Genomic DNA, 27893 nt, shown 5'->3' with positions numbered 1-27893 from the left:
ACCCAGAGGCAGCCTGGGTAAGATGGCATGTGGCCATGTGCTCCTCATGATTAGCCACCTTGTGTTGTTTTGGGCCACCTGGGGCTGTACAAGTCATCTGTCACATCTAGCCCGGCCACCTGGCATACAGAGATACGGGGGTTTGCTGTAAGGCCACACACATCATGGCTCATGGATGGTCTAGGACTGCAAAATTGTCCTGGCAGCTACATTGCCAATACAGTTTTACAGCCCTAGACCATCCATGCCCCCAACCAATTTATGCTGCTGTCACTACTTTCACTAGCCCAAGCATTCGTCTATGTATTCCTGCTACTACTAGCATCTGTCACCTGTGTCCCTGTTACTACCACCATCTGTCATCTGTGTACCTAATACCACCGCCACCTGTCATCTGTGGCCCTGCTACTACTTACCTAGCATGTATTGCACGGGCTGAGAGATGGACCACCTGAGACCTCTGCAGTTGCCTCTATGACTGTGGCGGGGAAGTACTGCAAACAAGTCAATGTTCTCTGGGGGTCGGGCTCAATTTTATATAGCAAAAATTATCACATACACCAGATGAAATTCCAAATAAAAAGAGTTAATTTCTCCATAAGTTTCACAGACAGGCATTTCTTTGCAGAATGTCAGCAGTTCACAAGCAAGTGATACCCCTTTCACACTTGCAAGCCAGGTCACAAGCCGGGTTCTAAGTTCCGGGTGCGACCCGGCTTGCAAGTGCTTTCACACTGGCCACCTGACCCGGAATGAAGTTGGACAGATGGCGTCATCTGGAGGCTTGGCCGGGGTGGCGCTGGGAGATGTCAGCACCTCCTAGCGGCGCAATTTCACTGCAGTGAACGGGATCTGGGTCACGGTGACCCGGAATACCCGTTCACACTCACCGCATCCCGTGTCGATTCCGGAATCTACCCAGGTCAGGACCTGGGTAGAAATCCCGGAATGATGAACACGGGATGCAGTGACAAGACCCTTTCACACTGAGCTTAATCCCGGGTTGATGTGCGTTTATGTGCAAAAACCCGGGATATTTTTGCAAGAGTGAAAGGGGTATTACAGGACATAGCACAAATAACAGCAGGTCTTTTACAAACAGGGTGTGAATTTCTTCAAAGACTGGTAAGTTCCAGGACCCCTAACACTAACTACTTTAGGCCTATCACCTAGCCAGCTTGACTAGCATCAGGAGCACGGTCTCTTGTCTTTAAAAGCATTTTAAAACCAACTGATATGTGCCTGCAAACAGACTTGCTTTAGATTTGACCACAAATTACAAAGGGTAAATCGGGTGCGGTACTTATGTAGTACTTGGGCGCCCACTAACCACTTTGCTTAGTGTGGTATTCTCTGTAAGAAAATCGAATCGCAGTACCCGTTTTAGTGTTATACGATGCGTGCAATGCAATCTTACTAATTAATTTATTCACTGCTCTTTTCCCGCCTGTTATACGTGAGATGCGATGCAATGTTAATTAGTAATTTATTCACTGGCTTTTTTCCTGCGTTCTTATTGCATCGCATGCCATTAAACCTTGTGTAAAATCACATGCGATTGCATGAGATTTTTTAGGGTACGATGGCATTACCTGTACTAGAATTTCTACCCCCCCACCCCACTATCCACATTACCTGTACTATAATTTCTGCACACACCCCCACTATCCTCGCCACCTCTAAGCCTTATCAGTCCAGCGTTACCCCACTATCCACGCCACCCCGAAGCGGCGAGCGGTGGCGGAACGCATCCTCCCGACCTTTTCATACCCCCACTATCCACGTCAGCGTGGAGTTGGTTTTATATAGTGTGGCGAGCCCCGCAAGGGGACGCGGATAACGTTACATGTTTTCCGCATCACCTCGCGGGGCTCGTCACGCTTCGGGCTTGGTGGCTCGCTGCGCTCGCCACACTATATAAAGTCAGCTCCAAGCTGACGTGGATAGTCGGGGTATAAAAAGGTTGAGAAGACGTGTTCCGCCGCCGCTCGCCACACTTCGGGGTGGCGTGGATAGTCGGGGGTTTAAGGAACACATTCACAGCAGCCATACAACACATCTGAAACAGTAATGTGGACACAAGTTAACACTAAACTTTGAATTTATGTAATAATAATTATCATAAAATATAACAATAATAATGAAAAGATTACGAACAATAATAAAAGATTAAAGAATGATATGAATAATGATTAAAAGATTACGAACAATAATAAGAAAATATGAAATAATGATAAACAAAAATGCAGTCACTGAGAGGGCACTGCAGTAGCCTTTGGCAGTAGGGTCAGAGCATGTAAGATTCTTTGAAATGGATCTTCTGCTCCCAAACTTTTCCTCCACATGAACTCCTGTAGATAGGATTCTAAGTGGTGCCTTGCGGTGCCTCTCTGTCTTTTATTTTGCCATTTGGCGGCCCCCCCACAGCCGCTCGATGGTTTGGGTGTGTACCCCTGATTCAGGGTCCACAAAATTGTAGCAGTGATTCACCCTGCAATGTTCGTACCCTGCCATCTGGAGTTATTTTATTTATTATTTTATGCCCTCCAGCAGTCGGAAACGATGACGGACCCGGGAGCGACATTTGCAGTGATGGCAGACATAAGGGTCGTGGCTTCTCGCCTTTCAACGGCGGTCAGGAAGCAGGCCCCTGTCTCCCTGCATATACCACCGAATACCCCTTGCTGGGGCAGCATTCTCCCAACATTTTACTTCCTCTTCACAAAAAGAGTCCCATCCACCTCCACCACCAACCCAGGGCCTCCAATTTTGGTCTGCGGCTGTGACAGCAGATCCACAGTGCAGGCCTCCCTCATGAGGCTGTTGTATTGCACCGTCGTCTTAATAGACATATTTAGTTCCCTCTGGCAGTACTGCACACTGGTAAGCTCCTGTGCCCAGGAGTAGAGAAACCAGACCATGAATGGAAGCCGGCATCCAGGGAACCAGTGGTCTGCTCAAATGCTGACCTTCTTGCGGCAACACTTGATGTGGCAGCGCCACGTCCCTTCCTCGACAGAAAGCCTCATCGGATGCCCGTTAACGCAAGTCTGCATAACGGGCAGCAATTGCTTTTCTTGAAAAAAAAAGCACAGCCTCCTCCTCTGATGTAGGCAGGGTGAATCTCGATATCTGCTCACCTGCCACCTGTGCTGTGCACACCGGACACTGGAACAACTCTGAGTAGCATCCATCACTGACACCAAATCACCTCAGAGTGAGTGACCGGGAGCACTTACGCAAGTTCTGACTGACTACGCTATTTACGTAGCTTAAGCTTATTCACAAAGCATAGATACGGTAACTGAAAACGTCTATCAGTACTTTATGCATATAAATTACTGGGATCGCATCGCATGGCACTAAAACGGGACATGCGATGCAATGCAATTTCCTTCCTCAAGCGTACGTATGTAAATTGGGCGCCTGGCTACTACATAAGTACCTCGGGTGCTCATCTGAGTGGTTTATCCAAAGCAGCAACTAAAAGGAATTAGCCAATTCCTAAACAATACAAAGCAATATTAAAACAAAGTCTTTGTAGTGTATATCAATTATGATGAAAGGGAGGATCACAGAAAGTATTGTCTGTTTCAAAGTAATATATTATACATGTATTACTATTAAGTATGTTTAAGAACAATAAAAGATACTCACATGACTACAGGATAAATATATACATACAGATCTTTCTTGCTTGTTCCTATTTTTGTTACCAGACCAATTACATAGGACAAATAATAATGTCAGACTACTGATGGATAAGGCACAGTCCAAGCGGGATACGGTCATTTGGTCACCACCAAGTAGGTTGACAAGCAGTAGGTCGACACCACTAGGTCGACATGCAGATATGTCTACATGAGTTTAGGTCAACATGACTTTAGGTAGACATTCAGTAAGGTCGACAAGACTTTTGGTTGACATGGGTTAGGTCGACAGGGTCATTAGGTCGACAAGGGTCATTAGGTCGACAAGGGTCATTATTATCCACTAGGGCATGGTGGGAGAATAAAAGAATGCGAGGCTCCGTGTCCGAAGCATGGCGAGTGCAGCGAGGGGATGTGGTGGTAAATTTTAGTGTTTATGTTGACTGTGTCGACATAAGGGTAAAATATAAATATTTACAAAAGACACAAAAAAGTCAACTTTTTCACTGTCAACCTAATGACCTTGTCAACCTAGACACATGCCGACCTAATGGTGTCAACCTAACGACTGTCTAACAACTTGCTGGTGACCAACTGATCCACACCCATCCAAGTATATAACTATACAATTATTCAGCACTGGAGTCTGGAATCGACACTGTTAATGGATTCAGAGGGCGTCTGTCCTCACCATTTGCAACGTGTGCTTGAGGTGTTATTCCAAAGGCCAAGGAGTCCCACAAAGATGTCCTAATAAGAGAGCATATCTGTATTGGTCTCGGTACGGTCCAAGTAGAAGGAAGATGTCCTTATTCATGGGAAAGGTGTGCATCTAAGGGAAACGGTCATCTGTCAGACCAGACTTAGGTCGACAGTCATTAGGTCGACCCTGGAAGGTCGACTGTCCCCAAGGTCGACAGGGTTAAAGGTCGACATGGCTCAAGGTCGACATGACTTAAGGTCGACATGGGCCAAGGTCGACATGGGCCAAGGTCGACATGGGCCAAGGTCGACATGGTTTTAGGTCGACATGAGTTTTTCACTGTTTTTTGAGCCGACATGTGCCGACAGGCGGTATTTCATGCCCTACCATCCACTAGGGCGTGGTGGGAGAATAAAATAGTGTGCCGAGCGCAGCAAGGCACCGTGCCCGAAGCATTGCGAGCGATGCGAGGGGCTGCGGTTCAACTCCAACTGTGCCCATGTCGACATTCGGGTAAAAAAACAGTGAAAAACTCATGTCGACCTAAAACCATGTCGACCTTGGCCCATGTTGACCTTAAGTCATGTCGACCTTTAACCCTGTCGACCTTGGGGACAGTCGACCTTCCGGGGTCGACCTAATGACTGTAGACCTAAGTCTGTTCTGACAGATGTACCGCTTCCGCATCTAACACATTTCACTGGAATTACAGACATTTTCAGATTTTTTGATTTGACCACATTCACCACACCTAATACCTGGTATGGATTAATAGCAACCACACCCTGCTGTTCTATATGTCTGCCAGTTATGTTCCTGCTGACCATGTCCCAGTATGAATTTTTTCCCCTGTGGGGGCCAATGTATTTTTTGCAGGTGTGAAGGCCATGCCTATTACAGTATGTCAGTCTTGGGTCATCACAACAAATCTACAGTAGATTCTAATTGGAATACATTCTTAGGGTTCCATGGGACTGACTTTGAGAAACACTGCTCATGCCAACTCTCATACCTTAAAAATAATAATAATAATAAAAAAAAAAAAAAATATATATATATATATATATATATATATATATATCATATTAGTTAAAAGCCTGTCAAAATTACACCTTCTGTAATGCACTGCATGTCCAGCAAGTTTAAAACAGATCAATATCCCTGCTAAGAATTGCTTTCACTTTTCTGTTATGACACCTTTTAGCACAGAAAGGAGTAATTTGGTCCATTGAGTGGCCTCTAGTGGTCAGTGGCGGTACTTCACCTCATAGAGGTGAGGAAAAGTTAGCCTTTTATTTTTAAGATATGAAAAAGGTCCACCCCCCTTCCCCCTTCCTTAAGCCAGCCATACATCTACAGATTGAGTGTCAGATTGGGCTGGTTGGAACAAAACCTGGTAATGGATGAGAGCAAATGACAGTTGACCATTTGCTTTGAAATGCTGGAAAACTGCCAAACTGCCGTTCAGATACTACCAGGTGTTTGTTCCAACCAGCCCAATCTGACAATCGATCTGTAGATGTATGGCCAGCTTTACTGTGTGGCGATTGATCTGTAATGTGTGATCGTGTGGTCTTTTACTAATAACCAGTGCTGTGTTATTACGGTGTTTGTTCCCAACTGTAAACTGCTGCAGAATACACTGGATCTATATAAATAAATATCAATAAATACAGTAAACTGATCATGATCTGCTTTCCTGCAATTTCATATATTATCTCTGTGACAATGTATATGGGAGTTGATAGGTTATCTAATTTCCCTAGGACTTGACTTTCATTGGTAGTATAAATATACCAAAAATAAAAATATAATGAGAAGCTTTGAGTGTGAACAAAGGTTATTATGACATACAGTACTCAGCAGCTTCTAATAAAACCTTCCCACACTAAAAGGAACATTAGCCTTCAATTTCAGTGCACTTTGTTCTGGCTTTTTTACTATCTACAACATGTGGGATTTGAAACCAAAATATTAATAATTAACTCCAGTACACACCCCAGTGTGAAACGTAAAGGCTGCTGTTCTCAATCACATGTCATTAGGTTGACATGTATTGAGTCGACCACTGAAGGTCGACATGGGCTTAGGTTGACACCTCAGAAGGTCGACATGGGCTTAAGTTAACAGGGTCATTAGATTAACACAAACATTAAGTCAACATGGGCAAGGTCATCATGGGTTGCTCACGTTTTTTTGAGCCAACATGCACCAACAGGCAGTATTTCATGCCCTACCATCCACTAGGGCAGTGGTTCTCCACCTCGGTCCTCAGGACCCCCCAACAGTGCACATTTTCCAGGTCTCCACACAGAATCACAGGTGAAATAATTAGCTCCACCTGTGATCTTTTAAAATTTGTCAGTAAATAATGATTGCACCTGTGCACCTGCCGGGTGATCTGGAAAACATGCACTGTTTGGGGGGTCCTAAGGAATGAGATTGAGAACCACTGCACTAGGGCGTGGAGGGAGAATAAACTAGTGTGCCCGAAGCATGGCGAGTGTAGCGAGCCATAAGAGGGGACGCGGTGCACTTTTTCATGTTCATGTTGACTGTGTCGACATCCGGGACAAAAAAACCTTGAAAAACATATGTCGACCTTTTGACTGTCAACCTAATGCTTGAGTCATCCTTTTGACCCTGTTGTCCTTAAGCATGTCGGCTTTCAATGGTCAACCCATACACATTACACATCGAGTGCAAGCTCCACAATGCATAACATTCCAGCACTATTTGCATATAAGAGGTCTAAACCTCCAAAAATTGCATTTTTGGATGGTTGGCTGTAATTTGTGTCCTGCATTCCACCAATTGCCACACACAGAGAGCGCAATCTTCTAGTTGCTATAGCCCATTTTAGTATATGGGCTACAATTTCTCAGGATGTAGTTCTGGTAGGGTTCCCAGGATTAGGATCCTTAAAGAGTGTATGTCCGTGTCCAGAACTCTCCCGGGGACAGTGAGAAACCCTGATTTTAGTACCTGTCTGGCCAACTTTCAGTCACTGCTCTGCCACGCCAACTGGACTGACACCAACCAACCCTAAAGACCACTGGGGTTCCTCACTTACCTCCGGCCTGCAGCTCTGAGTGTCTTGCTGTGCTGGTGATCTCCACCATTTTGGTTCTTTCTGACTCCCTAATGTGCTGCTATAAGAGGCTGTCAGCAGCGCTCATTTTTTGGCACCTGTTAATCCCAGCTCACCGATCACAGCTTTCAGCCTCCACACACCCTCGACCTCCAGCATGGAGCTTCTCTGTCCAGTACCCACATGCTGCTTCACGTTGGCTCCTGCCTGTGAAGAAATAATAGATAGAGAAATATAGGTATACCCACTGGCGATGGCGGTTAACTTACAAATTGATTGATTGAATTTTAATCGGGCTTTGAACAGTTTGATCTAAATGACTCAAAACAGAAATAGAGAGACAAAGACCATAGTGCAATAACGTAAAATGATGGGAATAGGTTGATTTTAATCAGTCCACTCACATTGGTCCACCATAATTGCGCATGTAACAGGGTCTTTTTGTGAGGTAGAATTCCTCCTGTGCTCACTTGTTCATACATATATAATTTTAAAAGATTAAAAAGGCATATCACCCATTCCGGGATAGCAGGGTCCGGCAGGTAGGTCACAAGGCAGGTCAGGGGCTGGCTGGCAACTTTTAGCCTGGGGGGCAAGTCCAGGGCACTGGCCCATAAGAACCAGTCCATTCTTATATTGATTGTAGACAGAATGGCACAGCCACTGTTGCTACACAGTACACGTACAGCCAGACAAGCCTACCAATATGGGAAAAACGGAGAGCAGTTTCATTTAGTAACATCTGACAGGGAGAGTCAGACGGTGACAGAGAGAATGATAGAGAAAGACAATGGTGACGGGGCCAGATGTACTAAGCTTCAAAAGTGATAAAATGTAGAGTGATAAACCACCACCCATTCAGCTCCTAACTGTCATGTTGCTGACTGGATTTGAAAAATGACAGTTATGAGATGGTAGTAGTTTATCCTCTCTGCTTTATCACTTTGAGGATTAGAAAATATTGCCCAGGGAGAGGATGATGGGGAGAAGCAGTGGGTTATTTCAGGGACAGGCAGTGTGTGACAGACAGTGGGTGAAAGGGTGATGCCAGTGAGAGGTGACAGGCAGTGGGAGAGAGGGAAAGGGTGACTGGGAGAGGCAGTGTGTGATGCCAACGAGAGGGTGACAGGCAGTGGGTGGAAAAAAACTGTATTACAATTTATTTTCCTGGGCCCAGAACTACAATGCATGGAGGGCAGCTGCTCCTTGGAGTTTTAATGCTGGAGATGGTGGTCAAGAGATAACCAGATCCTCAGAGGCTAGGAAAGGGGATTGCCATAATGTCACCACACGTAGGGCCTAATTCAGAGCTCATAGTGACCTTGTGAGTAGGTAGGCACTAGGTAAAAATAAACCATATTATATGATAAACAATTAAGAAACCTGTTCCAGTTCCATGTATTTCTCCTGTAACCATCCACCTCTTTTTAATTTGTCATGTTACCTGTATTCCTACTTCTTCAACCTTTCATAGCCCTTATTCTTCCTTTCATTTCTTGCTTCATCCCTCTTTCCCTCTGACCACCCTACACCTCTCCTTCCCTGCCACACTCACCCTATGTACCTCTTAATTCCTCCCTATGTCAACACTGAAGCTTTCAGTACCTGACTTCTTGCTGCACTTGAAAATCCACTGGCACAATCAGCCAGCCTTACTCTGGGGCTCCTCCAGGTTTGTGTGTGTGTGGTGGGGGGCTGTACGGGTGGCGGCTGTCCCTCATCTGACTCTGGCGCTCCTTGTCACATCTCAGCGGAGCTGCTCACTTTGCTATGGTGCAGTAAGGGCAGTGAGAGTTCGGCGGCGAGAGTTCGGCGGCAGGAAGCATCCTCCACTTTGCATCATGGCCCCGCTCCGCAGTCCGCATCTCCGTGGCGCTGCATAATGTTGTCATTTGTACTACAAACTAACTACTGACACAAAGGCCCATGGGAAAAGGGACTGCTCATGCGCAGCAGCCCTGCTCCAGCGTCCATGATTGAAGTTCCCCGCTGCCCTCACTGATGCTCTGGGCAGTTCCTGCTGCTGGGTCCCGGCTGAAATATGCTATGCAATTGGACCTAAGAGTTGTGATCGCAGTAGCCAGCCTAACGCTGGACCTCCGCTGGCCCCCAGCTCTGACGCAAACCACTGGACCACCAGGGAATTTAGTACTAATCATGAACATGCGGCCCTGGACACTAAATGACAGAGTGGCCCAGGGGGCACTAGGCACCCTGCCCCCCGGCCCAGCCCGCCACTGAGGCAGGTATAGATATCCAAGTATAAGTGTCCCACGTCCAGACCGATCGGTGATGACAAAATGCTTAAGCGCGCTTTCGGGCTTCCGAAGCCCTTCTTCAGAAGCGTTGTGTCATCATCGAGCGGGGCGGACCTTATATCCCCCCGTTCGAATCAACAAAACATCCAAAACAGGTGATTTCTTCCCGTTAACCGGACCGGAAGTGACGAGATCGCGAGGTGTGCTGATTTGCAATGTCCTCAAAGCGGAAGTCGTCATCAATGTCCGGCTTGAATTTGTCTCCCTTTGTGTAGTCTGTTGTTTGCGCTCCAGCGCAATTGGTACTTCCTTCTTTGCTGGAACACACGGCAATATTTGATATAATGTCCGTTTATTTTACATGACATAACAGGGAGAAAGAAGTACAAATGTCACATATATAAACATATAAAAACATGAATCATATATATTAAAAGCCATACGTTATACATAGCAGCAAAATGATTTAAAATTAGATTAAAAATATTGAAATTAATGCACTAGTTGAGAATAAAGTGACAGGTGCTTAAGACATTTACAGAAACCACTTCAGCTCAAAGTCACCATTCAGACCACCAGGGACCAAACTCTTAAGTTTATAAATCCAGTGCATCTCGGTTTTGGCGAGACGCACTTCTACATCATTACATTTCCAATTTGGACTAATTTGTTCTATGCCCCAAAATGCCTTAATATAACTGGGGTCTGAATGGTGACTTTTCTTGAAGTGTGCTGAAAGGGTATGACTTTCTAAACCTTTTCTTATGTTGTTTACGTGTTCGTACAGCCTGGTCTTGAGGCTTCTGGTGGTTTTCCCAACATAGACCAGGCCGCACTCACACTCAACAGCATATACCACATTGCGTGTATTACACGTCATAAAATCTTTTAAGGGATAGGTTATATTTTTTACTGTGAAATCTTTAATTTTGCTTGGGCCCTTGGTGCAGCGACATATGTGGCAGGTGCCACACCGATGAAAACCCTGGCTTCGAATACTGCTCCTTTTGGGAACATCCAGAGCACTTCTCACTATGGTATCTTTAATGGTTTTCGAGTGTCTATAAATAAACCTTGGAGCAGGAGGTAATTTGGAACCAATGACAGGATCCTTTAACAAAATTTTCCAATTTTTTTTAAAGATTTTTTCAACTTCCCTGTATTGACAGTGGTATTGACTGATGAAGCACCATTGTGTGCCTTCATCCTTCTCTTTTTCTTTTCTGTTTTGGAAAATGAGGGATTCTCTTGTAGTTTGGTCAACCCTTTCTTTTGCCCTATCCAGGATGGTTTTTGAATACCCTTTTTAAGGAAACGGGATTCCATTTCTTTGGATTGCTCAAGAAAAATTTCAGGATCGGTGCAATTTCTTTTGACTCTAAGCAACTGCCCATAAGGGATACTATCGAGCCAATTTTCATGATGCTGGCTAGTTTTTTCTATCAAACTGTTAGAGTCTGTTGCTTTACGATAGACCTTTGTGTTTAATTTGCCATCCTTTATGTAGAGACAGAGGTCAAGGAAATGTAATTCCTTGTTCCTTATATCAAACGTCAATTTAATATTGCAATCATTAACATTTAATGTCTCACAGAAGGATTCAAGTTGTTCGGATCCCTTATCCCAAATAAACAAAACGTCGTTGATATATCGACGCCAGAACACCAGGCCTGCCCCCAGCTCCCCTCCATGCCATACGGTTTCGGATTCCCAATATGACATGAAGAGGTTTGCATAGCTGGGTGCAAACCTGGTGCCCATGGCGGTACCAACCTTCTGTAAATAATACTGGCCATTAAAAAAGAAATAATTATTTCGGACGATGAACCTAATGCCATCCACAATAAAATCCTTTAAGTCCGCAGAGTAGTCTGTGGCTTCCAAATAAAATTTAATGGCTTCAATCCCCTTTTCTTCTTGTATTATAGTATACAGAGTTGATACGTCTGCGCTAGCCATAATGTAGTCCTCTTTCCATTGGACATCGTTAAGTATCTTTAAAACTTCATTGGTGTCTTTTAAATATGCTCTCGTTTGTTTCACCAAGGGCTGAAGATAATGGTCTAGCATGGCAGAAAGATTGGCAGTGATACTATTTGTACCGGAGACTATAGGTCTACCGGGGGGGTGGAGGGGGTCCTTATGGACCTTTGGGAGGATATAGATTGTGGGCGTAGATGGATGTTTGAGATTTAGATATTCAAATTCTGATTTCGAAATGACTCCTTTTTCAAGTGCCCGTGAAGTTGAATCCAGGAGTGCTTTAGAAATCCTGGATAATGGGTCACTTTTGAGTTTAGCATAAGTGTTACCCTCAGTTAATTGTTGATCTATCTCTTTAATATAATCCTCCAGGTCCATAAGGACCACCCCCCCCCCCCCTTTGTCTGCCGGTTTTATAATTATTTCTTTCTGTTTTTTCAGGGACTGTAAGGCCTGCCACTCCTTTTTAGTTAAATTACAGTTTTTGCGTTTTTTCTTTAGGACTTCCTCCACTTCTTCAAGGACCATTTTGCTAAAACAGTCTATGAATGTGCCCTTCTGATGTGTAGGGTAAAAAGTGGACTTTGGACGGAACTGAGGTACAGATGGATTTATAGTTTCCTCAGTCTCCGCTCCTTCCTTATTTAGAAAAAACTTTTTCACAGTGAGTTTTCTTATGTATCTCTGCAGATGGTACAAAAATCTTTAATTTAAGTAAAAAAATACTGACTAAAGATGAAACGAATGTACTTAAAAGGGGCCTTAAATATTGTCCGACAAGTAAAATTGAGGACTTCGATTTTTTTGTGGATCTGCAGAGATACATAAGAAAACTCACTGTGAAAAAGTTTTTTCTAAATAAGGAAGGAGCGGAGACTGAGGAAACTATAAATCCATCTGTACCTCAGTTCCGTCCAAAGTCCACTTTTTACCCTACACATCAGAAGGGCACATTCATAGACTGTTTTAGCAAAATGGTCCTTGAAGAAGTGGAGGAAGTCCTAAAGAAAAAACGCAAAAACTGTAATTTAACTAAAAAGGAGTGGCAGGCCTTACAGTCCCTGAAAAAAACAGAAAGAAATAATTATAAAACCGGCAGACAAAGGGGGGGGGGGGGGGGTGGTCCTTATGGACCTGGAGGATTATATTAAAGAGATAGATCAACAATTAACTGAGGGTAACACTTTTGCTAAACTCAAAAGTGACCCATTATCCAGGATTTCTAAAGCACTCCTGGATTTAACTTCACGGGCACTTGAAAAAGGAGTCATTTCGAAATCAGAATTTGAATATCTAAATCTCAAACATCCATCTACGCCCACAATCTATATCCTCCCAAAGGTCCATAAGGACCCCCTCCACCCCCCCGGTAGACCTATAGTCTCCGGTACAAATAGTATCACTGCCAATCTTTCTGCCATGCTAGACCATTATCTTCAGCCCTTGGTGAAACAAACAAGAGCATATTTAAAAGACACCAATGAAGTTTTAAAGATACTTAACGATGTCCAGTGGAAAGAGGACTACATTATGGCTAGCGCAGACGTATCAACTCTGTATACTATAATACAAGAAGAAAAGGGGATTGAAGCCATTAAATTTTATTTGGAAGCCACAGACTACTCTGCGGACTTAAAGGATTTTATTGTGGATGGCATTAGGTTCATCGTCCGAAATAATTATTTCTTTTTTAATGGCCAGTATTATTTACAGAAGGTTGGTACCGCCATGGGCACCAGGTTTGCACCCAGCTATGCAAACCTCTTCATGTCATATTGGGAATCCGAAACCGTATGGCATGGAGGGGAGCTGGGGGCAGGCCTGGTGCTCTGGCGTCGATATATCGATGACGTTTTGTTTATTTGGGATAAGGGATCCGAACAACTTGAATCCTTCTGTGAGACATTAAATGTTAATGATTGCAATATTAAATTGACGTTTGATATAAGTAACAAGGAATTACATTTCCTTGACCTCTGTCTCTACATAAAGGATGGCAAATTAAACACAAAGGTCTATCGTAAAGCAACAGACTCTAACAGTTTGATAGAAAAAACTAGCCAGCATCATGAAAATTGGCTCGATAGTATCCCTTATGGGCAGTTGCTTAGAGTCAAAAGAAATTGCACCGATCCTGAAATTTTTCTTGAGCAATCCAAAGAAATGGAATCCCGTTTCCTTGAAAAAGGGTATTCAAAAACCATCCTGGATAGGGCAAAAGAAAGGGTTGACCAAACTACAAGAGAATCCCTCATTTTCCAAAACAGAAAAGAAAAAGAGAAGGATGAAGGCACACAATGGTGCTTCATCAGTCAATACCACTGTCAATACAGGGAAGTTGAAAAAATCTTTAAAAAAAATTGGAAAATTTTGTTAAAGGATCCTGTCATTGGTTCCAAATTACCTCCTGCTCCAAGGTTCATTTATAGACGCTCGAAAACCATTAAAGATACCATAGTGAGAAGTGCTCTGGATGTTCCCAAAAGGAGCAGTATTCGAAGCCAGGGTTTTCATCGGTGTGGCACCTGCCACATATGCCGCTGCACCAAGGGCCCAAGCAAAATTAAAGATTTCACAGTGAAAAATATAACCTATCCCTTAAAAGATTTTATGACGTGTAATACACGCAATGTGGTATATGCTGTTGAGTGTGAGTGCGGCCTGGTCTATGTTGGGAAAACCACCAGAAGCCTCAAGACCAGGCTGTACGAACACGTAAACAACATAAGAAAAGGTTTAGAAAGTCATACCCTTTCAGCACACTTCAAGAAAAGTCACCATTCAGACCCCAGTTATATTAAGGCATTTTGGGGCATAGAACAAATTAGTCCAAATTGGAAATGTAATGATATAGAAGTGCGTCTCGCCAAAACCGAGATGCACTGGATTTATAAACTTAAGAGTTTGGTCCCTGGTGGTCTGAATGGTGACTTTGAGCTGAAGTGGTTTCTGTAAATGTCTTAAGCACCTGTCACTTTATTCTCAACTAGTGCATTAATTTCAATATTTTTAATCTAATTTTAAATCATTTTGCTGCTATGTATAACGTATGGCTTTTAATATATATGATTCATGTTTTTATATGTTTATGTATGTGACATTTGTACTTCTTTCTCCCTGTTATGTCATGTAAAATAAACGGACATTATATCAAATATTGCCGTGCGTTCCAGCAAAGAAGGAAGTACCAATTGCGCTGGAGCGCAAACAACAGACTACACAAAGGGAGACAAATTCAAGCCGGACATTGATGACGACTTCCGCTTTGAGGACATTGCAAATCAGCACACCTCGCGATCTCGTCACTTCCGGTCCGGTTAACGGGAAGAAATCACCTGTTTTGGATGTTTTGTTGATTTGAACGGGGGGATATAAGGTCCGCCCCGCTCAATGATGACACAACACTTCTGAAGAAGGGCTTTGGAAGCCCGAAAGCGCGCTTAAGCATTTTGTCATCATCGATCGGTCTGGACGTGGGACACTTGTACTTGGATATCTATACCTGCCTTGTGACCTACCTGCCGGACCCTGCTATCCCGGAATGGGTGATATGCCTTTTTAATCTTTTAAAATTACATATGAACAAGTGAGCACAGGAGGAATTCTACCTCACAAAAAGACCCTGTCACATGCGCCATTATGGTGGACCAATGTGAGTGGACTGATTAAAATCAACCTATTCCCATCATTTTACGTTATTGCACTATGGTCTTTGTCTCTCTATTTCTGTTTTGAGTCATTTAGATCAAACTGTTCAAAGCCCGATTAAAATTCAATCAATCAATTTGTAAGTTAACCGCCATCGCCAGTGGGTATACCCAGGGGCGGATCCAGGATAAAATGACAGGGGGGGGCACCATGATAAAAAAGGGTTTGGGTGGGGGAGGGGCGGTGTTAGTGGTGCCAGTGTACATGCTAAGAGAGCGGCAGGAGAGGGTGGGAATGGAATTAAAAATAGGCCCTGGCATTTAAAGTACGCAGTCCCACCATGGCGACAAAAGTGAAGGATGTAGTTGAGCGCGTGCCAAAGGCGCGCTCCAGAAAAGGGTGTGTGGCCACTCAACAGGGGGCGTGTCAACACCATATACAACTTCTACCCATTATGCAACAAAATACTAGACCACACCGGACACTGGAACAACTCTGAGTAGCATCCATCACTGACACCAAATCACCTCAGAGTGAGTGACCGGGAGCACTTACGCAAGTTCTGACTGACTACGCTATTTACGTAGCTTAAGCTTATTCACAAAGCATAGATACGGTAACTGAAAACGTCTATCAGTACTTTATGCATATAAATTACTGGGATCGCATCGCATGGCACTAAAACGGGACATGCGATGCAATGCAATTTCCTTCCTCAAGCGTACGTATGTAAATTGGGCGCCTGGCTACTACATAAGTACCTCGGGTGCTCATCTGAGTGGTTTATCCAAAGCAGCAACTAAAAGGAATTAGCCAATTCCTAAACAATACAAAGCAATATTAAAACAAAGTCTTTGTAGTGTATATCAATTATGATGAAAGGGAGGATCACAGAAAGTATTGTCTGTTTCAAAGTAATATATTATACATGTATTACTATTAAGTATGTTTAAGAACAATAAAAGATACTCACATGACTACAGGATAAATATATACATACAGATCTTTCTTGCTTGTTCCTATTTTTGTTACCAGACCAATTACATAGGACAAATAATAATGTCAGACTACTGATGGATAAGGCACAGTCCAAGCGGGATACGGTCATTTGGTCACCACCAAGTAGGTTGACAAGCAGTAGGTCGACACCACTAGGTCGACATGCAGATATGTCTACATGAGTTTAGGTCAACATGACTTTAGGTAGACATTCAGTAAGGTCGACAAGACTTTTGGTTGACATGGGTTAGGTCGACAGGGTCATTAGGTCGACAAGGGTCATTAGGTCGACAAGGGTCATTATTATCCACTAGGGCATGGTGGGAGAATAAAAGAATGCGAGGCTCCGTGTCCGAAGCATGGCGAGTGCAGCGAGGGGATGTGGTGGTAAATTTTAGTGTTTATGTTGACTGTGTCGACATAAGGGCAAAATATAAATATTTACAAAAGACACAAAAAAGTCAACTTTTTCACTGTCAACCTAATGACCTTGTCAACCTAGACACATGCCGACCTAATGGTGTCAACCTAACGACTGTCTAACAACTTGCTGGTGACCAACTGATCCACACCCATCCAAGTATATAACTATACAATTATTCAGCACTGGAGTCTGGAATCGACACTGTTAATGGATTCAGAGGGCGTCTGTCCTCACCATTTGCAACGTGTGCTTGAGGTGTTATTCCAAAGGCCAAGGAGTCCCACAAAGATGTCCTAATAAGAGAGCATATCTGTATTGGTCTCGGTACGGTCCAAGTAGAAGGAAGATGTCCTTATTCATGGGAAAGGTGTGCATCTAAGGGAAACGGTCATCTGTCAGACCAGACTTAGGTCGACAGTCATTAGGTCGACCCTGGAAGGTCGACTGTCCCCAAGGTCGACAGGGTTAAAGGTCGACATGGCTCAAGGTCGACATGACTTAAGGTCGACATGGGCCAAGGTCGACATGGGCCAAGGTCGACATGGGCCAAGGTCGACATGGTTTTAGGTCGACATGAGTTTTTCACTGTTTTTTGAGCCGACATGTGCCGACAGGCGGTATTTCATGCCCTACCATCCACTAGGGCGTGGTGGGAGAATAAAATAGTGTGCCGAGCGCAGCAAGGCACCGTGCCCGAAGCATTGCGAGCGATGCGAGGGGCTGCGGTTCAACTCCAACTGTGCCCATGTCGACATTCGGGTAAAAAAACAGTGAAAAACTCATGTCGACCTAAAACCATGTCGACCTTGGCCCATGTTGACCTTAAGTCATGTCGACCTTTAACCCTGTCGACCTTGGGGACAGTCGACCTTCCGGGGTCGACCTAATGACTGTAGACCTAAGTCTGTTCTGACAGATGTACCGCTTCCGCATCTAACACATTTCACTGGAATTACAGACATTTTCAGATTTTTTGATTTGACCACATTCACCACACCTAATACCTGGTATGGATTAATAGCAACCACACCCTGCTGTTCTATATGTCTGCCAGTTATGTTCCTGCTGACCATGTCCCAGTATGAATTTTTTCCCCTGTGGGGGCCAATGTATTTTTTGCAGGTGTGAAGGCCATGCCTATTACAGTATGTCAGTCTTGGGTCATCACAACAAATCTACAGTAGATTCTAATTGGAATACATTCTTAGGGTTCCATGGGACTGACTTTGAGAAACACTGCTCATGCCAACTCTCATACCTTAAAAATAATAATAATAATAAAAAAAAAAAAAAAAAAATATATATATATATATATCATATTAGTTAAAAGCCTGTCAAAATTACACCTTCTGTAATGCACTGCATGTCCAGCAAGTTTGAAACAGATCAATATCCCTGCTAAGAATTGCTTTCACTTTTCTGTTATGACACCTTTTAGCACAGAAAGGAGTAATTTGGTCCATTGAGTGGCCTCTAGTGGTCAGTGGCGGTACTTCACCTCATAGAGGTGAGGAAAAGTTAGCCTTTTATTTTTAAGATATGAAAAAGGTCCACCCCCCTTCCCCCTTCCTTAAGCCAGCCATACATCTACAGATTGAGTGTCAGATTGGGCTGGTTGGAACAAAACCTGGTAATGGATGAGAGCAAATGACAGTTGACCATTTGCTTTGAAATGCTGGAAAACTGCCAAACTGCCGTTCAGATACTACCAGGTGTTTGTTCCAACCAGCCCAATCTGACAATCGATCTGTAGATGTATGGCCAGCTTTACTGTGTGGCGATTGATCTGTAATGTGTGATCGTGTGGTCTTTTACTAATAACCAGTGCTGTGTTATTACGGTGTTTGTTCCCAACTGTAAACTGCTGCAGAATACACTGGATCTATATAAATAAATATCAATAAATACAGTAAACTGATCATGATCTGCTTTCCTGCAATTTCATATATTATCTCTGTGACAATGTATATGGGAGTTGATAGGTTATCTAATTTCCCTAGGACTTGACTTTCATTGGTAGTATAAATATACCAAAAATAAAAATATAATGAGAAGCTTTGAGTGTGAACAAAGGTTATTATGACATACAGTACTCAGCAGCTTCTAATAAAACCTTCCCACACTAAAAGGAACATTAGCCTTCAATTTCAGTGCACTTTGTTCTGGCTTTTTTACTATCTACAACATGTGGGATTTGAAACCAAAATATTAATAATTAACTCCAGTACACACCCCAGTGTGAAACGTAAAGGCTGCTGTTCTCAATCACATGTCATTAGGTTGACATGTATTGAGTCGACCACTGAAGGTCGACATGGGCTTAGGTTGACACCTCAGAAGGTCGACATGGGCTTAAGTTAACAGGGTCATTAGATTAACACAAACATTAAGTCAACATGGGCAAGGTCATCATGGGTTGCTCACGTTTTTTTGAGCCAACATGCACCAACAGGCAGTATTTCATGCCCTACCATCCACTAGGGCAGTGGTTCTCCACCTCGGTCCTCAGGACCCCCCAACAGTGCACATTTTCCAGGTCTCCACACAGAATCACAGGTGAAATAATTAGCTCCACCTGTGATCTTTTAAAATTTGTCAGTAAATAATGATTGCACCTGTGCACCTGCCGGGTGATCTGGAAAACATGCACTGTTTGGGGGGTCCTAAGGAATGAGATTGAGAACCACTGCACTAGGGCGTGGAGGGAGAATAAACTAGTGTGCCCGAAGCATGGCGAGTGTAGCGAGCCATAAGAGGGGACGCGGTGCACTTTTTCATGTTCATGTTGACTGTGTCGACATCCGGGACAAAAAAACCTTGAAAAACATATGTCGACCTTTTGACTGTCAACCTAATGCTTGAGTCATCCTTTTGACCCTGTTGTCCTTAAGCATGTCGGCTTTCAATGGTCAACCCATACACATTACACATCGAGTGCAAGCTCCACAATGCATAACATTCCAGCACTATTTGCATATAAGAGGTCTAAACCTCCAAAAATTGCATTTTTGGATGGTTGGCTGTAATTTGTGTCCTGCATTCCACCAATTGCCACACACAGAGAGCGCAATCTTCTAGTTGCTATAGCCCATTTTAGTATATGGGCTACAATTTCTCAGGATGTAGTTCTGGTAGGGTTCCCAGGATTAGGATCCTTAAAGAGTGTATGTCCGTGTCCAGAACTCTCCCGGGGACAGTGAGAAACCCTGATTTTAGTACCTGTCTGGCCAACTTTCAGTCACTGCTCTGCCACGCCAACTGGACTGACACCAACCAACCCTAAAGACCACTGGGGTTCCTCACTTACCTCCGGCCTGCAGCTCTGAGTGTCTTGCTGTGCTGGTGATCTCCACCATTTTGGTTCTTTCTGACTCCCTAATGTGCTGCTATAAGAGGCTGTCAGCAGCGCTCATTTTTTGGCACCTGTTAATCCCAGCTCACCGATCACAGCTTTCAGCCTCCACACACCCTCGACCTCCAGCATGGAGCTTCTCTGTCCAGTACCCACATGCTGCTTCACGTTGGCTCCTGCCTGTGAAGAAATAATAGATAGAGAAATATAGGTATACCCACTGGCGATGGCGGTTAACTTACAAATTGATTGATTGAATTTTAATCGGGCTTTGAACAGTTTGATCTAAATGACTCAAAACAGAAATAGAGAGACAAAGACCATAGTGCAATAACGTAAAATGATGGGAATAGGTTGATTTTAATCAGTCCACTCACATTGGTCCACCATAATTGCGCATGTAACAGGGTCTTTTTGTGAGGTAGAATTCCTCCTGTGCTCACTTGTTCATACATATATAATTTTAAAAGATTAAAAAGGCATATCACCCATTCCGGGATAGCAGGGTCCGGCAGGTAGGTCACAAGGCAGGTCAGGGGCTGGCTGGCAACTTTTAGCCTGGGGGGCAAGTCCAGGGCACTGGCCCATAAGAACCAGTCCATTCTTATATTGATTGTAGACAGAATGGCACAGCCACTGTTGCTACACAGTACACGTACAGCCAGACAAGCCTACCAATATGGGAAAAACGGAGAGCAGTTTCATTTAGTAACATCTGACAGGGAGAGTCAGACGGTGACAGAGAGAATGATAGAGAAAGACAATGGTGACGGGGCCAGATGTACTAAGCTTCAAAAGTGATAAAATGTAGAGTGATAAACCACCACCCATTCAGCTCCTAACTGTCATGTTGCTGACTGGATTTGAAAAATGACAGTTATGAGATGGTAGTAGTTTATCCTCTCTGCTTTATCACTTTGAGGATTAGAAAATATTGCCCAGGGAGAGGATGATGGGGAGAAGCAGTGGGTTATTTCAGGGACAGGCAGTGTGTGACAGACAGTGGGTGAAAGGGTGATGCCAGTGAGAGGTGACAGGCAGTGGGAGAGAGGGAAAGGGTGACTGGGAGAGGCAGTGTGTGATGCCAACGAGAGGGTGACAGGCAGTGGGTGGAAAAAAACTGTATTACAATTTATTTTCCTGGGCCCAGAACTACAATGCATGGAGGGCAGCTGCTCCTTGGAGTTTTAATGCTGGAGATGGTGGTCAAGAGATAACCAGATCCTCAGAGGCTAGGAAAGGGGATTGCCATAATGTCACCACACGTAGGGCCTAATTCAGAGCTCATAGTGACCTTGTGAGTAGGTAGGCACTAGGTAAAAATAAACCATATTATATGATAAACAATTAAGAAACCTGTTCCAGTTCCATGTATTTCTCCTGTAACCATCCACCTCTTTTTAATTTGTCATGTTACCTGTATTCCTACTTCTTCAACCTTTCATAGCCCTTATTCTTCCTTTCATTTCTTGCTTCATCCCTCTTTCCCTCTGACCACCCTACACCTCTCCTTCCCTGCCACACTCACCCTATGTACCTCTTAATTCCTCCCTATGTCAACACTGAAGCTTTCAGTACCTGACTTCTTGCTGCACTTGAAAATCCACTGGCACAATCAGCCAGCCTTACTCTGGGGCTCCTCCAGGTTTGTGTGTGTGTGGTGGGGGGCTGTACGGGTGGCGGCTGTCCCTCATCTGACTCTGGCGCTCCTTGTCACATCTCAGCGGAGCTGCTCACTTTGCTATGGTGCAGTAAGGGCAGTGAGAGTTCGGCGGCGAGAGTTCGGCGGCAGGAAGCATCCTCCACTTTGCATCATGGCCCCGCTCCGCAGTCCGCATCTCCGTGGCGCTGCATAATGTTGTCATTTGTACTACAAACTAACTACTGACACAAAGGCCCATGGGAAAAGGGACTGCTCATGCGCAGCAGCCCTGCTCCAGCGTCCATGATTGAAGTTCCCCGCTGCCCTCACTGATGCTCTGGGCAGTTCCTGCTGCTGGGTCCCGGCTGAAATATGCTATGCAATTGGACCTAAGAGTTGTGATCGCAGTAGCCAGCCTAACGCTGGACCTCCGCTGGCCCCCAGCTCTGACGCAAACCACTGGACCACCAGGGAATTTAGTACTAATCATGAACATGCGGCCCTGGACACTAAATGACAGAGTGGCCCAGGGGGCACTAGGCACCCTGCCCCCCGGCCCAGCCCGCCACTGAGGCAGGTATAGATATCCAAGTATAAGTGTCCCACGTCCAGACCGATCGGTGATGACAAAATGCTTAAGCGCGCTTTCGGGCTTCCGAAGCCCTTCTTCAGAAGCGTTGTGTCATCATCGAGCGGGGCGGACCTTATATCCCCCCGTTCGAATCAACAAAACATCCAAAACAGGTGATTTCTTCCCGTTAACCGGACCGGAAGTGACGAGATCGCGAGGTGTGCTGATTTGCAATGTCCTCAAAGCGGAAGTCGTCATCAATGTCCGGCTTGAATTTGTCTCCCTTTGTGTAGTCTGTTGTTTGCGCTCCAGCGCAATTGGTACTTCCTTCTTTGCTGGAACACACGGCAATATTTGATATAATGTCCGTTTATTTTACATGACATAACAGGGAGAAAGAAGTACAAATGTCACATATATAAACATATAAAAACATGAATCATATATATTAAAAGCCATACGTTATACATAGCAGCAAAATGATTTAAAATTAGATTAAAAATATTGAAATTAATGCACTAGTTGAGAATAAAGTGACAGGTGCTTAAGACATTTACAGAAACCACTTCAGCTCAAAGTCACCATTCAGACCACCAGGGACCAAACTCTTAAGTTTATAAATCCAGTGCATCTCGGTTTTGGCGAGACGCACTTCTACATCATTACATTTCCAATTTGGACTAATTTGTTCTATGCCCCAAAATGCCTTAATATAACTGGGGTCTGAATGGTGACTTTTCTTGAAGTGTGCTGAAAGGGTATGACTTTCTAAACCTTTTCTTATGTTGTTTACGTGTTCGTACAGCCTGGTCTTGAGGCTTCTGGTGGTTTTCCCAACATAGACCAGGCCGCACTCACACTCAACAGCATATACCACATTGCGTGTATTACACGTCATAAAATCTTTTAAGGGATAGGTTATATTTTTTACTGTGAAATCTTTAATTTTGCTTGGGCCCTTGGTGCAGCGACATATGTGGCAGGTGCCACACCGATGAAAACCCTGGCTTCGAATACTGCTCCTTTTGGGAACATCCAGAGCACTTCTCACTATGGTATCTTTAATGGTTTTCGAGTGTCTATAAATAAACCTTGGAGCAGGAGGTAATTTGGAACCAATGACAGGATCCTTTAACAAAATTTTCCAATTTTTTTTAAAGATTTTTTCAACTTCCCTGTATTGACAGTGGTATTGACTGATGAAGCACCATTGTGTGCCTTCATCCTTCTCTTTTTCTTTTCTGTTTTGGAAAATGAGGGATTCTCTTGTAGTTTGGTCAACCCTTTCTTTTGCCCTATCCAGGATGGTTTTTGAATACCCTTTTTAAGGAAACGGGATTCCATTTCTTTGGATTGCTCAAGAAAAATTTCAGGATCGGTGCAATTTCTTTTGACTCTAAGCAACTGCCCATAAGGGATACTATCGAGCCAATTTTCATGATGCTGGCTAGTTTTTTCTATCAAACTGTTAGAGTCTGTTGCTTTACGATAGACCTTTGTGTTTAATTTGCCATCCTTTATGTAGAGACAGAGGTCAAGGAAATGTAATTCCTTGTTCCTTATATCAAACGTCAATTTAATATTGCAATCATTAACATTTAATGTCTCACAGAAGGATTCAAGTTGTTCGGATCCCTTATCCCAAATAAACAAAACGTCGTTGATATATCGACGCCAGAACACCAGGCCTGCCCCCAGCTCCCCTCCATGCCATACGGTTTCGGATTCCCAATATGACATGAAGAGGTTTGCATAGCTGGGTGCAAACCTGGTGCCCATGGCGGTACCAACCTTCTGTAAATAATACTGGCCATTAAAAAAGAAATAATTATTTCGGACGATGAACCTAATGCCATCCACAATAAAATCCTTTAAGTCCGCAGAGTAGTCTGTGGCTTCCAAATAAAATTTAATGGCTTCAATCCCCTTTTCTTCTTGTATTATAGTATACAGAGTTGATACGTCTGCGCTAGCCATAATGTAGTCCTCTTTCCATTGGACATCGTTAAGTATCTTTAAAACTTCATTGGTGTCTTTTAAATATGCTCTCGTTTGTTTCACCAAGGGCTGAAGATAATGGTCTAGCATGGCAGAAAGATTGGCAGTGATACTATTTGTACCGGAGACTATAGGTCTACCGGGGGGTGGAGGGGGTCCTTATGGACCTTTGGGAGGATATAGATTGTGGGCGTAGATGGATGTTTGAGATTTAGATATTCAAATTCTGATTTCGAAATGACTCCTTTTTCAAGTGCCCGTGAAGTTGAATCCAGGAGTGCTTTAGAAATCCTGGATAATGGGTCACTTTTGAGTTTAGCATAAGTGTTACCCTCAGTTAATTGTTGATCTATCTCTTTAATATAATCCTCCAGGTCCATAAGGACCACCCCCCCCCCCCCTTTGTCTGCCGGTTTTATAATTATTTCTTTCTGTTTTTTCAGGGACTGTAAGGCCTGCCACTCCTTTTTAGTTAAATTACAGTTTTTGCGTTTTTTCTTTAGGACTTCCTCCACTTCTTCAAGGACCATTTTGCTAAAACAGTCTATGAATGTGCCCTTCTGATGTGTAGGGTAAAAAGTGGACTTTGGACGGAACTGAGGTACAGATGGATTTATAGTTTCCTCAGTCTCCGCTCCTTCCTTATTTAGAAAAAACTTTTTCACAGTGAGTTTTCTTATGTATCTCTGCAGATGGTACAAAAATCTTTAATTTAAGTAAAAAAATACTGACTAAAGATGAAACGAATGTACTTAAAAGGGGCCTTAAATATTGTCCGACAAGTAAAATTGAGGACTTCGATTTTTTTGTGGATCTGCAGAGATACATAAGAAAACTCACTGTGAAAAAGTTTTTTCTAAATAAGGAAGGAGCGGAGACTGAGGAAACTATAAATCCATCTGTACCTCAGTTCCGTCCAAAGTCCACTTTTTACCCTACACATCAGAAGGGCACATTCATAGACTGTTTTAGCAAAATGGTCCTTGAAGAAGTGGAGGAAGTCCTAAAGAAAAAACGCAAAAACTGTAATTTAACTAAAAAGGAGTGGCAGGCCTTACAGTCCCTGAAAAAAACAGAAAGAAATAATTATAAAACCGGCAGACAAAGGGGGGGGGGGGGGGTGGTCCTTATGGACCTGGAGGATTATATTAAAGAGATAGATCAACAATTAACTGAGGGTAACACTTTTGCTAAACTCAAAAGTGACCCATTATCCAGGATTTCTAAAGCACTCCTGGATTTAACTTCACGGGCACTTGAAAAAGGAGTCATTTCGAAATCAGAATTTGAATATCTAAATCTCAAACATCCATCTACGCCCACAATCTATATCCTCCCAAAGGTCCATAAGGACCCCCTCCACCCCCCCGGTAGACCTATAGTCTCCGGTACAAATAGTATCACTGCCAATCTTTCTGCCATGCTAGACCATTATCTTCAGCCCTTGGTGAAACAAACAAGAGCATATTTAAAAGACACCAATGAAGTTTTAAAGATACTTAACGATGTCCAGTGGAAAGAGGACTACATTATGGCTAGCGCAGACGTATCAACTCTGTATACTATAATACAAGAAGAAAAGGGGATTGAAGCCATTAAATTTTATTTGGAAGCCACAGACTACTCTGCGGACTTAAAGGATTTTATTGTGGATGGCATTAGGTTCATCGTCCGAAATAATTATTTCTTTTTTAATGGCCAGTATTATTTACAGAAGGTTGGTACCGCCATGGGCACCAGGTTTGCACCCAGCTATGCAAACCTCTTCATGTCATATTGGGAATCCGAAACCGTATGGCATGGAGGGGAGCTGGGGGCAGGCCTGGTGCTCTGGCGTCGATATATCGATGACGTTTTGTTTATTTGGGATAAGGGATCCGAACAACTTGAATCCTTCTGTGAGACATTAAATGTTAATGATTGCAATATTAAATTGACGTTTGATATAAGTAACAAGGAATTACATTTCCTTGACCTCTGTCTCTACATAAAGGATGGCAAATTAAACACAAAGGTCTATCGTAAAGCAACAGACTCTAACAGTTTGATAGAAAAAACTAGCCAGCATCATGAAAATTGGCTCGATAGTATCCCTTATGGGCAGTTGCTTAGAGTCAAAAGAAATTGCACCGATCCTGAAATTTTTCTTGAGCAATCCAAAGAAATGGAATCCCGTTTCCTTGAAAAAGGGTATTCAAAAACCATCCTGGATAGGGCAAAAGAAAGGGTTGACCAAACTACAAGAGAATCCCTCATTTTCCAAAACAGAAAAGAAAAAGAGAAGGATGAAGGCACACAATGGTGCTTCATCAGTCAATACCACTGTCAATACAGGGAAGTTGAAAAAATCTTTAAAAAAAATTGGAAAATTTTGTTAAAGGATCCTGTCATTGGTTCCAAATTACCTCCTGCTCCAAGGTTCATTTATAGACGCTCGAAAACCATTAAAGATACCATAGTGAGAAGTGCTCTGGATGTTCCCAAAAGGAGCAGTATTCGAAGCCAGGGTTTTCATCGGTGTGGCACCTGCCACATATGCCGCTGCACCAAGGGCCCAAGCAAAATTAAAGATTTCACAGTGAAAAATATAACCTATCCCTTAAAAGATTTTATGACGTGTAATACACGCAATGTGGTATATGCTGTTGAGTGTGAGTGCGGCCTGGTCTATGTTGGGAAAACCACCAGAAGCCTCAAGACCAGGCTGTACGAACACGTAAACAACATAAGAAAAGGTTTAGAAAGTCATACCCTTTCAGCACACTTCAAGAAAAGTCACCATTCAGACCCCAGTTATATTAAGGCATTTTGGGGCATAGAACAAATTAGTCCAAATTGGAAATGTAATGATATAGAAGTGCGTCTCGCCAAAACCGAGATGCACTGGATTTATAAACTTAAGAGTTTGGTCCCTGGTGGTCTGAATGGTGACTTTGAGCTGAAGTGGTTTCTGTAAATGTCTTAAGCACCTGTCACTTTATTCTCAACTAGTGCATTAATTTCAATATTTTTAATCTAATTTTAAATCATTTTGCTGCTATGTATAACGTATGGCTTTTAATATATATGATTCATGTTTTTATATGTTTATGTATGTGACATTTGTACTTCTTTCTCCCTGTTATGTCATGTAAAATAAACGGACATTATATCAAATATTGCCGTGCGTTCCAGCAAAGAAGGAAGTACCAATTGCGCTGGAGCGCAAACAACAGACTACACAAAGGGAGACAAATTCAAGCCGGACATTGATGACGACTTCCGCTTTGAGGACATTGCAAATCAGCACACCTCGCGATCTCGTCACTTCCGGTCCGGTTAACGGGAAGAAATCACCTGTTTTGGATGTTTTGTTGATTTGAACGGGGGGATATAAGGTCCGCCCCGCTCAATGATGACACAACACTTCTGAAGAAGGGCTTTGGAAGCCCGAAAGCGCGCTTAAGCATTTTGTCATCATCGATCGGTCTGGACGTGGGACACTTGTACTTGGATATCTATACCTGCCTTGTGACCTACCTGCCGGACCCTGCTATCCCGGAATGGGTGATATGCCTTTTTAATCTTTTAAAAT

General features: G+C 43.4%; 1 long non-coding RNA gene across 3 annotated transcripts in view; it reads right to left on the bottom strand.

Annotated features, from left to right (window-relative positions):
• The window catches only part of LOC146011545 (uncharacterized), a 55524-nt gene that overhangs the window by 20572 nt on the left and 7059 nt on the right, over positions 1–27893 (bottom strand). For 2 of the 3 annotated variants that reach the window (XR_014444952.1, XR_014444950.1), the window contains 3 exons: positions 20064–20288; positions 16991–17049; positions 7427–7651 (listed from right to left, as the gene is read on the bottom strand). This is a non-coding gene — a long non-coding RNA (uncharacterized LOC146011545). Of the gene's footprint in view, positions 1–7426; positions 7652–16990; positions 17050–20063; positions 20289–21686; positions 22316–27893 lie in introns of those variants that run through there. The other variant, XR_014444953.1, reaches the window with a different exon arrangement.

This window comes from Crinia signifera, chromosome 1, assembly GCF_055691185.1.
Source record: "Crinia signifera chromosome 1, ASM5569118v1, whole genome shotgun sequence".
NCBI lineage: Eukaryota > Metazoa > Chordata > Amphibia > Anura > Myobatrachidae > Crinia > Crinia signifera.
The sequence above is the reverse complement of the archived record's forward strand: the minus strand, read 5'-3'. Positions and strand labels throughout refer to the sequence as shown.